A 15,802-nucleotide genomic window follows, 5' to 3' on the forward strand; every position below is an offset into this window, starting at 1 on the left:
AATTCTATGCTTCTTTCCACGGTCTCCAGATGTATTAAAATTGTCAGTATTTCTAATCGTTTCTTATAAACTTAGAAATTTCATAATGGTAAAATATTTAAAAATATATTATTGTTATTATTATTATTGTTGTTATTATTATTATTATTATTATTATTATTATTATTATCATAGGAGTAACGCATTTTAAAGAATATACAGGTTCTAATAACTGGTCATACATCTTCAGAATGAAGAGCTGTATTGAAACTAAATGTAAACTTCTCCAATTTGCGTGGAGTTTCGTGTAATGTCAGTGATAGAAATGAAACATCCCTTTGCAGAAGGTGTGCAAAAGAGAAAAAGCACCGAGTCATGTACTTGGGTCTTGCCCATTCTTAATTCGTTGCCTGTTAGCCGAAGGCATAACAAATTAAAGCATACATTAACTATTTTGTTACAGCTATAAATGTTTTGGAGAAATTCGTGTGATTGATGGGACAGGATCCAATAGTTTTGCTGACATTGTGACACTCAAGAAAGGATTAAATGAGACAATAATATAGGCCTATTCTTGAACCTACATTAATGTACGAAAATACCAAAGAAGAGCAATATGCTGAATTTGGTAGGGGAAATAGAATGATCGATGAAAGTTACGTTTCTTTTTTTACAGAAAAATTTTGTGACAAATTTAGTGATCTTCTGCTTTGTGCCCGTAGAACTGTGTAGCCCTACCGGTTGGTGACAGAAATACTGCTTAATTTGAATCTTATAGTGCATAAAGATACATATGAACTTAATTGTGAAAAACCTAATTAGCTGACTCAGTAGGAATTTTACATAATGACATAAAAATTTATACAGAAGTAAGAAATATGTTTATTTAATATCGCACTATTATTTAAATTTCTTTTTAATGTTTTACTCGAAGTTCTACTTTGATGTCTTCATTATTGATTTTGTACGCTGTGTCTATTGGGAACTTACATAAAGGAAACAGCAATATTATTTTATTCTGTTTAATAAATTAATTTCACTTTCATTATAATTATTGTAAGGATTATTATTGTTATCCTTAAATTAGTGGCTGATATCTGTCGAAGACAAATAGGGTTGTGTGGTTGTGATTTTTAAATATGAAAAAAAATCCCAAAATATCTTTCCATCATGCCTTATCACTAGACTGTATTCATCGTTAAAAATAGTGCATGAAATTTAAGTAAAATTCTGTACAGTATATTCTAGCCAGCATGGATCTGGTAGTTTCATGCATAGTTAGACTTAAAAAAGACGAAAGAGGAGTTTATCAGTAAGGGACAAAAGTGCGGAGGTATGAAAAAAAGACAAGGTAGAAAATAAAGTTGGCAGTTTTTTATGTCTCTAAGAGGAAAATTTAACGTTGTTCATCCGTTATTAATTGTGTAGTAAGGGAAACGTGGAAGAAATGTGGAGGGCGAGAATTATATTCTACCCGTGGTCTTTATTTATGACAGGGCATTTTAAATCCTGTACATTTTGGTGACAAATATGGATAATAAAGTTTCGAGACAATTTGTGAAATGGAAAAGCCTATCGCTGTTCTGTAGTCAAACTGCTCTTAGTTTCCAAACTATAGCGGATGTTTATGTATGGTCTAGTTTTGACATTCTAGATTTCAAACTCTAACTGAATTTCGCTTAATCTGTTGAATATTGTTAAATGGTACATCACGTTACGTTGGCTTCCCCAGGAAATATAAATTCATAAGGGAGAGCAAAATAACTAAAAGTTATAAAGTGAAGTATGTATTACATATGAGGCTTTTACGGTGATTGGGGATAGAAGAAAAGTTTTGCGTTTTACATCTTGTCTTGTCCAATTCTTTGCATAATACAGTGGGTGTTACTATTAATCACTTCTTCCATTATATGAGCCATTCAGAGCAAAAGTGGTGTAAGTCAAAATTGGGTAATGAGGTTTAAAGTAAAAATTATGTAAAATATAGCACAATGTAGCAATTAATATGTCCTTCTTGCTATCCATGACTACTAGTAATTTAAATAGATTGAATATTAATTGCTTCGTTGCACTGTATTTTACAGAATGTTTACTTTAACCCTCATTACCCATTTTTGACTCACCATTTCTGCTCTGAACGGCTCATATGATCAAGAAAACTATAAATAATTCCTTCATGATGGACATATTAAGCCTAAACTCTTAGTGTAAACTAAATTATTTTCGTCTAAAGTAGATAGATAGACAGATACACAGACAGACAGACAGACAGACAGACAGACAGATAGATTTGTTGAGTAATATTATACAGACAGATGTTATATTATCATAATTTTCTCTTAAATCCAATGCACGGGTTTTCTGACCGTACGTGCATTGTATCTAAAACAAGTCCTAATTTATAGGTTTCACCCCCTTCACCTATGATTAGATTCAACCACTCTCTAAAAGAACACATATTAAAATGAAAATGGCACAAACAAAACACATATAATATATCTAACCTAAAACAGACATAAAAGTGTATAATTGAATAGATACCATTATCCCTTCGTCAGTTTGCATCACCAACTTCAACAGCTGAAGTTCTAATCTGTCTCGCCTTCAAGAGGAACAATCCATTCTTCTTCTAAAGTGTATGTATTAAAATAAAAGTAATGAAGTCACACAAAAGGTGTTTAACAGAAGTTGTATAAAATCTGTACAGTTTAATTTATTTACAAGCCATTGAATAGTGTAAAATTATAATACGAATTACTTACTTACAATTGGCTTCGTCAAGTGGGTTGTCAGTGACCCAGCATTGAGCGCACATTTTTTCTGAAATAGTTAGATTTGTATAATAGACGTCACTGTTCGTTAACAGAAAATCACAGGTAGAGTTCCTGGGTAGCTCAGTCGGTAGAGCATTGGCGCGCTCAGCCATGGGTTCCGGATTCGATACCCGACCCAGGTACAATTTTTCTCTTGAAATTATTCAAGTCAGCTTTACAGAGAGCTATTTCTGAAAAAAGGTTAGATTTGTGTACGACTGTATTTTATTTAAAACGAAGCGTTAAATATTGAATATGCTAATGGGGAGTAATCAGGTGACCCAGTAAATCAGAGTACAGTGCACTAATGAACTTGTGTACTCTTGGCCCGAATCCTAACGTAATTTGTAACGTAGTTGCTTCATTAATCTTGAAGGTTAAAAACGTTCCAACAAGATAAGGGTAATAAATTGTAAATAAAAAGTTTATTCCAGACGTTCTTATTTCTCCTCCTTTAAGTGAAGTGTTTCCATCTCTGGCGAGTCATGCAATTCTCGAGAAACAAGATTTCAGGGAAGGAAGAAACGGACGTGCCGAAGCGCGAGAAAATGAGTTACTGCACAATAAAACAACAAAGAAGAGTGGGAGAAGTTTCATCTGTTTACACAGTTTCATCTACTAATGATTTAGACCGAACGAGTCTGTCAGTGGGTAGATTGTTCGGAATGACATGCGCCCTTACGCAGCTTTTCTCATTAGAATCATTCCTGGATTTCCTCTTCACAGACAAATACGGATCTCAAAAATCTGTAATTCTTCCTGACTTAGTGCTCTGAAGTTGTGTTCAGAATTCGATCCTCGATACTTCCGATCCCTGAGTACTTGGGCGTTTCGAGAGCGATCGATACGTTTTGGGAAAAGGACTCGTTGCTTTTTCGATAATTCTAGTCTTTAGAATGTTCCTTCTTTCTTTCTTCCTGTCTTTCTTTCTCTTTACTTTTTATCAATGGATTAGTCTTACACAGCATGAAGGTTTATAGATACATGGGGTGTTTACCGTTGGTTTACAAGCAAAACATATTGTCAAAAATAATACTTCTGAGAAAAAGGCGTATAATATAATGCACTTCATAAACTTAGAATTAGAAAATGAAATACACTTAAACAGAAATATCTTACTAAAATAATAATATTTTGAAGATTCAGTTTTGACAGGAGAAATACATAGGAATTTACCTTTTCAATAATTAAATTATTTTATAATATTAGCCGTCTGTACGAGAAATTCCTAGAGGAATGGACGCATTGTAGCTGAAGAATTTAGTATTGCCACAATCCGCCGAGAATACTTCTAGTTAGCTGTAAAACGTTTTGATGAACTCTAGATGTAACTGAAATTGCCGAAGTCCGGTATTCCTCGGATAAATAACTTATCTAAACCGTGGAATTCACTAGCTGCTTATTAAACAACGCGTCACCAGTGAGGCGGGGAATATATTATTTAAGTGTTCTTAGCCACGGCCGTAGCTCAGGCAATAATGCGATTGCGCTTGGACGTGGATTCTATTCTTGCTTGGGTTGATTTTCTGTTTTTTTTTCTGAGGATTTCCCCAAACGTAAGGCGAATGTCAGGTAATCTATGACGAATCCTCGGCCTCATCTCGCCAACTACCATCTCACTCACCAATACCATTGGTGTTAAATAACCGAGTAGTTGATATAACGTCGTTAAATAACCAAGTGAAAACAGTGTTAGTAAGGCAACACTATGTACTTTTAATTTTTTTTCTATTGAACTAATTTTAATGACATTTTCAGCATAGATATGTTCAGAGAATATCGAGAAATAAGAGTGCCCATTTCTGAGTCTCTATGGTCAAAATGTTCGAAGAAATTAGGGGTTAATTCTAATATCCATTTTTTTACATAAATATTACCTGAAATTTTTGTGCTTTGAATATCTTATAAAGCAAAGTGAGATAAACAATTCCAGTTATTAATTTCATTATATACGAAGTTGCATTATAGACATTATAGGTATATAAGACCTTGTTTCGTACTCCATATTCTGATTGTTTTATATTTCAAGATATTTTATTATTTTCTTCATATAGCCGTTCTTGTGAAATATCATATTGGTCTCCGATCCTTTACTTATATATTCAGCCCCCTGCACTCTGTCGTTGGACAGTCAAGTAGATTAGCTGTATGTAATGACCCTATCGAATAGGCTATCCTTCTCACATCTCCTTTTCACCTAATGACGGAATTAGAATCAATCTCAGAAAAGTTGTGAATTTTTAAAAAGTAAGCAATGGATAAAGTCCAATCTATACGTCTTCTTTACTAAGCATCATTGTTTTCTCTCTATTTTAGATCAATATTCTTATTTCCTGAAAATGAAGCTTTGTTTCAAAACTCTGCCAAAGGTTTACCTACTGATATTTCAGGAACTTGCCGGGTTACACCTACACATCCCATTGCCCACACCGAAAATCAAACTGCGGACCTCTTGGATGGGAAGAGCATACGTTATGATCACAACCAAGACAAATGCACTCTTATTTTTGTTCTGATTATTATTATTATTATTATTATTATTATTATTATTATTATTATTATTATTATTATTATTATTATTATTTACAAATTGAGTGCTGAAATAACTTACGGGTCATTCAATTTTACGAGCTTAACCTATTTCACTATTTTTAATTTGTCAACTCACTGAACATATAGTAAGTGATTTTAGCTTTAGGATAGACAACAGATGTTTTTCGCGACTGACGATAATATCAATACTCCATTCACTACTCAACTGTAGAAGTTGCTGTCTCCTTCAGTAGGTAGCGTCTTTACTTATCTCCCACTAATACTGTGTCTAGAAAACTCTACTGACGTGTTCACATCGGTCTTCGGTGATATGCATATTGACAACGACATAACCTTTTAGTAGCTTTTTTCTTTTTTAATTCATCTGGTAATGGAATTATGTTACTGGTAATTTTTCAAACGGCGGTTGTCTATGGCGCAGCATGTGGCATGAGGAATTGAATTTGACTGGTTATAACGTGATGGAATTCTAGCGTCGCTGAACAACGCCTGCTCCAAAAGTAACTGTTTCCTCTTTTACCTACTGGAGCCACTGTAATCTTAAAATACTACCTAACTTAACTACGAAGGTAGTAACTTTTGTTAAACTACTCAGCATTCAGTAATTTCAGTAGTACGATATATTTTCTTTGTTAAGTCTTGTTTTGGACGGCGTCAATGAAATTATGTATTTAGTATTTAATATTTATTGCTGCATACAAGACAGAATAAATACTTATTACTAGAAGACGGATGCTGATGAAAAGTCATCTTATTTTTTACATTAGAACGATGCCTATTAATATAGAAATCTTTTCTATGTTAATATCAACGTAAAAAATTAATATCTTGTATTGCATTTTTTGACGTTTTTGAATTAATAGGTCATTTTTACATTTTTTGGCATTTTTGGTTATTTTTAATATTTTGAAGAACTTTTAGATCATTTTCAATGCATTTTACTGCCTTCTTTACATATAGGCCTGTTAAATCTTTTTCTAAGCAAACAGATCAGTAGTAGCCCCTAATAATAATTCCTACTGAATAAGTGAATAACAGTGAAGTTTGAGTTTTATAGTTTGGAACAAACTATAAAGTCCATCCCTCATTTCACTGAAGGCTTCACCTCACACAACAGAAGTTATATAAAATGCTTGACAACAGCTTAGTTTAAGTGAGGGCTTTGACCGCTACTGTTCTTTTGTTAGTACCAGAATGTCTTTAGAATTTATGTTTGGAAGGAGGAAAACTTTCACTGTTTTCTGGACAATAGGACGTTGTGTCCCAATTATGGTTCGGAAGGGATGTACTACAGTAGACAGTATTTTTAACACAAAGATTGCAAGAATGCACCCTGCGCCCACAATTCGTTTTGTCATTTACATTCCCTATCTGGAGGGTCTGATAACAAAAGTGAAGAGCGGAAGGAGGAGACGAAGAATGAAGGCACTGACATGGACCACCCCTGGTTGAAACACATTGTAAACACTCATTAAAATGTATAGTTCTCCCTTAAAACTTTAATTTTGTTGTGTACTCTTTTCCTTTATCATAGTCAAATTCCAGGAAGTTTCACCCTCCTCTCCGACATTTGCAGCCATACCAATGTGGGATTTGTCAGTCTTTTCAGCAGGTACGACAAGCCGTATCTTCACAGGAGGGTGCGGAGTGTGAATATGCGGCTTGAGCGGGCTCTGATGAGACCTGGGGCATCACACATTGGTTTGATAGATGTAAGCCCCATAAGAAGGTATGAATATATGTCACATGACCTGCATCTGAATGGTAGAGGCAAGGAGCACCTTTCGGCTCTTATTGCTAATAGCATCAGAGGCAGCCATGTTAAAAAGCAGAGTTGTAATATTCCTGTGTTAGTTAATGCTAGGGCTTCTCCTTTTTTAGGTTAAACCTCCCACCACTAAGGTGTTTGAAACAAGTTCAACTAAATTGTAAATGCTCTGATGTTTCTAGTAATGAACACAGTAACTTCACTATTTTTCATCAAAATATTAGGGGATTAAAACAAAAAAGTAATGAATTGATCATTTCTTTAGCAACTCAAAATCATAAACCTCAGATATTATATATAACTGAACATCATATGAAGCAACAGGAAATATTACAACTGTCTTTACATGGATATGTATTAGGTTCTCATTTCTGTAGACATGTCTTCCAAAGAGGGGGTGCCTGTATTTTTATCAGAGAGGATCTATTATTTAGTAAAATTGATATATCTGATTTTTGTCTTGAACAAGATATTGAAATCTGTGGAATACAAGTTGGTTATGAGATATCAAATTTAATTATCTTATGTGTTTATAGGGCGCCAATGGGAGATTATAAGAAATTTACAAGTAACTTAGATTCATTATTGAAAAGACTTTATAAACCACATACCGAATTTTTAATCTGTGGTGACATAAACATAGATAATCTATCAGAAAGCTCACGTAAAAGAAAATTAAACTCACTTCTTGAAACTTATAATCTTAGTCACACAGTAAGTTTTCCAACCAGAATACAAGCTGGAAGTAGTATAGCCATTGATAATATATTTATAGATAAAATTAGATTGAATTCCTATTCAACAGTACCATTAGTCAATGGCCTGTCTGATCACGATGCATAAATTCTAAGTGTTTTCAATATGAGTGAAAAATTCCAAAGTGTTAATTTAAAAATCAGAAAAAGGATTATTAATAATGAATCTCTTCATCATTTAAATACATGTCTACAAAATAAATCTTGGGAAAATGTATATAGTACCGATACCATTGATATTAACACTAAATTTAATGCATTTTTCACTACATTTACGAATTATTTCAATGAATGTTTTCCAGTCAAGGTGGTGAAAAAATGTAAAAGTAAAAACATGTGGATAACTCAGGGAATTAAAATATCATGTGTTACAAAATGGAATCTATATTTAATGAGTAGGAATAGTGATGATCCTCGTGTTCTTAATTACAATAACAATTGCTGTAAAACTTTGACAAAAGTTATCAAAGATGCAAAGAAAATGTATCTGAATGAAAAAATACAAAATTCAGATAATAAGATTAAAACTATATGGGATATTATTAAAAATGAAACTATTCGATATTCAAAGAATGAAAATATTACTTGCATTAAAATCAATGATAGTAAAATAGATAACCCAAAATCAATTACAAATGATTTTAACGACTTCTATATAAATATTATTCAGAACTTAAACATTCAAGATTGTGCAGAAGATGCTGCACTTGGTTACCTAACTGATGTATTTAACACTGAGTTTTTAGGTCTCAAATTTATTCCCACTACCGCAGCAGAAATCATGCATGTGATAAAACAACTAAAAACAAAATATTTCTCTGGATATGATGAAATTCCAAGTAAAGTTCTGAAAGCTTGTTCTGAAATAATATCCCCTCCGTTAAGCTATCTATGCAATTTGTCAATATAATGTGGTATTTTTCCAAAAAGACTCAAATATTCAATAGTAAAACCAATATTCAAAAAGGGAGATAATGCTAATTGCTAATTATAGGCCCATATCATTATTAACAACATTCTCAAAAGTGTTTGAGGAAGTTATGTATAATAGATTATATCATTATCTGGAGTCCAAAAATATATTAGTTTTAGAACAGTTTAGATTTAGAAAACAAAAATCGACAGAGAATGCTGCCTTTAGTTTGATGGATGAAATGCTAAATTCATTAAATTCGAAACTACATGTAGGTGGGAATTTTTGTGGCTTGGCTAAAGCATTTGATTGCGTAGACCATAGTATATTAGTAAAAAAATTGAAGTTTTATGGTATTAAAGATAAGACGTTGGGTTAGTTTACATCGTATTTATCAAATAGAAAACAAAAAGTAGAAATAAATGTACCAAATAGTCATAAAGTTACTTATTCAGAATTTAGAAATATTAAACATGGTGTTCCGCAGGGGTCAATTTTAGGTCCATTGTTGTTTCTAGTTTATATTAATGATTTAGCCTTGACCATAAGCAATTTATCTCATGTAATTTTATTTGCAGATGATACAAGTGTAATTATTTCAAGCAAACAATACGACCATTTTATAAACACTTCTAATACAGTGCTGAATCTAATGAATGAATGGCTCCATGCAAATAAACTAGCACTTAATGTTGATAAAACCAGTGCAGTCAAATTTAGTACACACAATAGTTCTCAGGTTTCCTACAGTATTCGATTAAATGGAACTCATCTCAAAGAATCTATAAGCACAAAGTTTCTTGGTTTAGAATTGGATAATCACTTGAACTGGAAAACGCATGTAGAATGTATTACTCGTAAATTGAGCTCTACCTGTTATGCATTAAGATCCTTATCTACTATTGGTGATATAAACTTACTTTAAATGTCATACTTTGCATATTTTCACTCTGTAATGAAATATGGATTAATATTCTGGGGTAACTCGTCTGAAGCTAAACACGTTTTTGTTTTACAAAAGAAAGCTATAAGAATAGTGGCCGGTGTGCATGAAAGGACTTCATGTAAAAATATTTTCCGAAACTTAGAAATCTTGACTTTACCTTATGAATACAATCTTTCCCTAATGATGCTGTATATTAAGAACCAAGATAAATTCAGTACTAATCAAGACATTCATCATTTTAATACAAGACATAAATCAGATCTTCATCTACCCTCTTAGTCTAAGCTTTTTTAAAAAAGGAGTTCGCTATCCATGAATAACAGTCTTCAATGCACTGCCTAATTATCTTAAAGATTTGAAGAACCACGAGAAATGGTTTAGAAAAGAATTAACCAAATTTCTACATTCTCATACCTTCTACACAACTGATGAATTGCTTATGCTTGTGAATTGAATTACTCTACTTAAATGACATGTACAATTTTTATATAGCTCAACTAAAATATGTTTTTATATTGACTTAATCTATTCACTATGCATTGTATATTTTTGTTTAGCATAACTGATGAATTTTATGTGCTGTAAATTGAATAGTATACTGTATGATGAATTGTATGTAGGCCTACTGTAAATTGAATGGTAGTCTGTATAGCTCAATTGATGAACTGTATATGCTGTAAATTGTATAGTAGTCTGTATAGCTCAACTGATGAATTGTTTAGGAGTATAAATTGAATTAATCTACTTGACATTAATTGCACAAATTTATATAGCTTAATGAAAGTATGCTTGTAAATTAAATTATTCTGCTTATTTTGCATTGTATATATTTGTATAGTTTTGGCCGATGAATTGTATATGCTTTAAATTGAATAGTAATCTGTATAGCTCTGTTGATAAATTGTTTGTGTTTGTAATTTGAAATAGTTTGCATGATATGTATTATCAATTTCTGTGTATCACAACTGGTTGAATTGTTTATGCCTTAAATTTAATTAACTTAATTGTTTTGTATTATACATATAGCTCAACTTATGAAAGATCGTTTGCGTTTGTAAATTTAATAATCTGATTGGCTATGTATTGTATAATGTTAGCAGAGCCATCGATGTAGCTCAGTCGGCAGACTCGCTGGGCTGCTGATCCGGAGCTGTGTTCGGGTTTGGATTGGATCCCCCTTTGGTCTTTGGTTTCTTCCGAGATTTTCCACAGCCGTGGGACTGAAGCCGGATGGTCTATGGCGAGTCCTCGGCATCAATCACTTTGATTTGATTACCTGGTTGGGTTTTTCCGAGGTTTCCCCAACCAAAAGGCAAATGCCGGGTAATATTTTGGCGAATCCTCGGACCTCGCCTCATCTCACTACATCTCGCCAAAATATTGTAAAAAATTGCACAAAATTGTAAAAATTGTAGAAAATTACTAAATTGTAAAACTTTAAAAGTTTGTAAAAATTGTAATTGTAATATTGTAAAATTTTGTCTTGTTCCACATCTTAAAGCTTCATTGCTCATGTAAGATCTATGGAATAAAAGAAATGAATGAATGAATGATTGAATCATTGAAACAAGGTGACTAAGTTTTAAGACGTTGTAGTACATGTACGGTGAATAGTACTTAAATGCCATTTCCTTTTAATTTTATGTCATTTTTTCATTATTTTAAGGGCATTTTATTGATCATTTTAAGTAGATTTTTAAGTCATCAACATCCTCCCCATACTTATTACTGACGTAGCGCGCACCCGTTAGAGCAAGCTCGTGTTTGGAGACGATTCCTATAAATAACTATTTTGTACTAAATGGAACATAGCAAAGTTTCAATAAAATTGCAAAACCAAGACAATTATTACAAAACATAAATAATTAGCCTACGAAGATAAATATAAAGAATCAAGTCAAGAACAGAATACAAGTTGGAATGAATAAATAGTATACCATTGAAATTAAAGAAAAGGAAAAAAAAAAAGAAAAAGGGGCATGTTGTTGTTGTTTAGTCAACTGTCCGAATACAGGTCTGAATCTCACAAGTGGTACCAACAAGGCACCACTTAAGAGGCAACTAGGCCAGAAGATAATGGGGTAGGTTGACCAGTTCCTTTCCCTCTCCATTGCGTACATCGTCGATTAGTTACATATTACACTAATCAGACTTCAGATGCATACAAACAATTGTTCTTCCTCTGATACATATCGTCAAGTGAGATGTACTGCCTGATAATAGATGTACATATCAGCCAGAATCTCAATCAGAGGTGGTAAAACGGACATGAATACTAAATAATTTATTTAATATTTTTCTTTAATTTATTAAACTCAAAATAGCCTAGATCAGAATTTATTACCAAAATACAGTTCTATAACATTCGCCCGTGGCTATGATTTATTGTAGTGATTGTGTAACATTAAGTTCAACTAAAGGGCATGTCAAATTTCTTCTGGCAGGAAAAGACATGTTGTTCTTCTTTATATTTCGGACGATTTTTGTAATATTTTACTAATATATATTTATACATTTGTTCAATTTGGAAAACGTTAAAATTGGAATTAATAAAATTTGTTGGATAATCGATTGAATTGTTTAAGCAAATTTTAATTATCCGCTTTTGAAGCAATATGAGCGGAGAAAGTGTAAATTTTGTTGCTCCTCCCATCCGATTATACCATACTGGATGACAAATTGAATCGAACCTAAATAAGCTAATCGCAGAATATTTGTAGGGATATAAAAGCGAAGAATTGTGAATTTCTAAATTGTTTTACGAAGTCTGTTACATAAAGGAGAAATAGCAAATTGATAATTTCAGTAAAATTCATTATTTTGTCTCCCAACACTATGCGCTCTGCTTTTCTGTTGGTCATAAACATTCCAAAGTGCGAGCTGAAATCTTGGAGGCATTCCCCTTCTTCTGTCCTCTTGCTAGACGGCCTCTTACATAATGTTGTCTTGATGTATGCAACAAGATCTTGGACACCATCGTGAAAACTGTCTGTTACTTGGTCCAATTTACCTTCTACAACTTCCAATGGAATAAGTGTAAGGATCAGAAGGGGACGAACGTCAGTGCGAATGACATGAAAGGTTCTTGAAGTTCAAGATTTACTGTGTAGCGTCAAATATTTAAACGAGAAAAGTAGACATTCCTTTACCACGCTATTATGGAACTAACTTGAGTAACATTTATTGCAGTAATTTTTGAAGTCAACTAACATCAATGTTGGTTTTAATTCGGAGTTTAATATCTTGTGCTGCAGTTTTAAAGTGTTTGAATATATTGCTATATTTACAGTATTTAATCCCTTCAAATGGAAAGTTCATACACTGTTTAAATGGGAAATTTTGCTGAAATACAATTCCATTGGCTACGTTTATTCAGGTAGCAAAGATTAGACATTTTATTATTTCTACGTATTATAGAGTTAATAAAATTGACGAAATAGTTGACCAACTTCGTTGCACGTAATAGTGTTGGACGGAAAAATGTCGACAGTGTCCGTGAGCATTTCTTTTTTGGGCGTATTTTGGAGTAGTCGTTGTACCTATAGAACAAAAATTGTGGACGAATTGCCTTTGGACACAAAATACGTTGGACGATGCGTCATGAAACGTATCACATTTGTGTTCCTTCGTAGTTTTACGTATTAGCCATTTATTTTTCTTTTGGACTTCAGTATAATTTTAGTTTAGTTCTAAATTTAGGAACACTTCCTTAATGATTGGAGTACAATACACTCAGCTGAAAAAAAAAACAGTTTTATTGTAAAGAAAATCTTTAAAAATGTTATTGTTCTCTTTCTCTTTGTATTTGTGCAATCAGTTACTTACTTAGCTTAAGAAGTTTAGTTAGTTAATCACTAAGTATATTAGACAGTTAATACACTGGTACGTTTTTCATTCCTGTAGGTTTAGTTTTTCCTCCTTTTTGTATTTGAGTTTGCACTTTTATTTCATTTTCATATTTATTTATTTTTTTGTTGTTTTTGTATTTGTATTTCTGATGGTATGGCAGAGAAGGCCTGATAGTTTTAAGTCCACCATATTAAAGAAACGAAAACTTAGTATTGTGCGAGACTTCGATAATTTTATGGCATAAGATTTATGAAAGTGAAATTGTCTGAAAACTCATAAAGGTGTAGATCTATAGAAGGCAGTGAGGTAAATCTATCCCAGGGACGGGGAACTCGTATTGTAAACAGAGCAGTAATCGTGAGTACCTGCATACAGCAGTAAGTTAGGTAACGAGAGAAGGTAAGCTCTCTGAGAGAGTTTGTTCCCCGTAGGTGATCTACTGTATCTCATGATTTCTGGACGTCAATGCTGAAAGGAGGTGATTTGTTCAGTATTACGTTCCTGCCACCTTTCACTCCTAAAAGTAGGTTCTTAACTTTGAGATTGAATGGACCCTGTGGATATAGAAATTTATCGCGAGTTGATATTGTCTTCATCTGCGTATTCAAAGCCTTCTAGTACATGAATCGTCACTTTACTGATAACCAATTCGTCTACAAACGGGATTTGTAACAAGTCCTCTCCGGAAGAGGAATATAACATCAAATTCTTGAAACAAGTTATGTACGTCGAAGAAGTAATTTCAAAGCGTTTATTTATAACTAGTGTTGTAATATTAGGGACCGATAGAGTGCGTTACGGTGGTTTCAAATTGACTATCTGTTCATCATTCACCTCTAGCATGTATAATCAGTGTACCTGCTGAATATTCCGTTCGCCAGTCACAACCGTAGCATACGTAAACAGTGTACATGCTGAATAATAATGCTGAAGGTTAAAGGTGCATATTTTTGCAGCGGAATTTGGTGAGTGTTTTGAAGTAAATGACGGGAAGATTACATGTAAATTATGTAATACAAACATACGAGGTGGCAAATGGTATTATATACAGAGATATTGTAGCACAAGAAAAGGAAGGATGAAACACAAATCCACGAATAATTATATGATAATTCTTCAGCACAAAACAAAAGGTACGTAAAAATATGTATTTGTCATGCTATGTAGTGTATATTTACTTTTAGTGCTGTCCAGATTTGTTTATGTGCACCTTATTCGCGTAATCGATCGCAAAACCAAGTTAATATTTTTGTACTAGCTCACGTTCCCGGTTTATGTACCATGCTACAATCAACTTGTGTAATCGGTCCCCAAGCCTATTTGTAACAATAAATTTTTTGCGTTGAATTGTTAAATAAACTTGTATCCATGTTTAGTCAAATGGTTGTGATGGTAAATATAGGCCAAATGAAATATGTCCCTGAAATTATTTTTCTTTTTCCTGAAACGTGGATACAGTTTTGTTGGTTACATCCTTATTTCGGGGAGGTCTTCAATTGAGGAATGTTGTTTAAAAATACTTATGGTATATTATTTCAATTCCTATTTTTAATAATCACCAAATAATTGCTCAGTAAGTAATAGTAAACTAATCGGACATGGACAGATGTTCAAAAGACATTCACTGTTGTGCCTAGACAAATTTTCCTATTTTTTATCATTCTTTACTGCTTCCTCCTGATTACTTTTCTGGTTTTATTGTCCTCGTGAGATGCTTCAGACTAATGCGTGTCTCTTCAAGATACACAAATTTGAAATTACTGTACCGTTGCCTTGCATTTCCCTCCATGTACTCCTTCAAGCAACAGACTCGTAACCAAATAGTGTGTAGGAATTTCTCTCATCCCCCTTAAGGGGATGGGGTGGAAAGAAACCCACTGAGAGAAAAGAATCCTTTAGGGCCTCAGGGTCGTTTGAGAATTTCATTCTTTCTTGTGTCTTTACTTTTTTCTTTCTTTCTGGCGGGAAGGAACTGATATAAGGGTCTCCTTTTCCCTTGCTCGAACATCTAACCCATCCCAATAACCTCTTTATTCCTTCCCTTTTAAAACTCTGAAGATGGGTTTGGGATCGATCCTTGACTGTGGAGAGGTTCCCAGTCTGTGACGTAATAACAGACGTAAACCGCTGTTCGTTGCGTTATAAGCTAAATAAATATATAAATCAGTCATTTTAAAAGGGACTTATTTCATTTCTTGCTGAAAACTTCTGTTAATAAAGGGCATT

Source organism: Periplaneta americana, chromosome 1 (assembly GCF_040183065.1).
Source record: "Periplaneta americana isolate PAMFEO1 chromosome 1, P.americana_PAMFEO1_priV1, whole genome shotgun sequence".
NCBI classification, from domain to species: Eukaryota; Metazoa; Arthropoda; class Insecta; order Blattodea; family Blattidae; genus Periplaneta; species Periplaneta americana.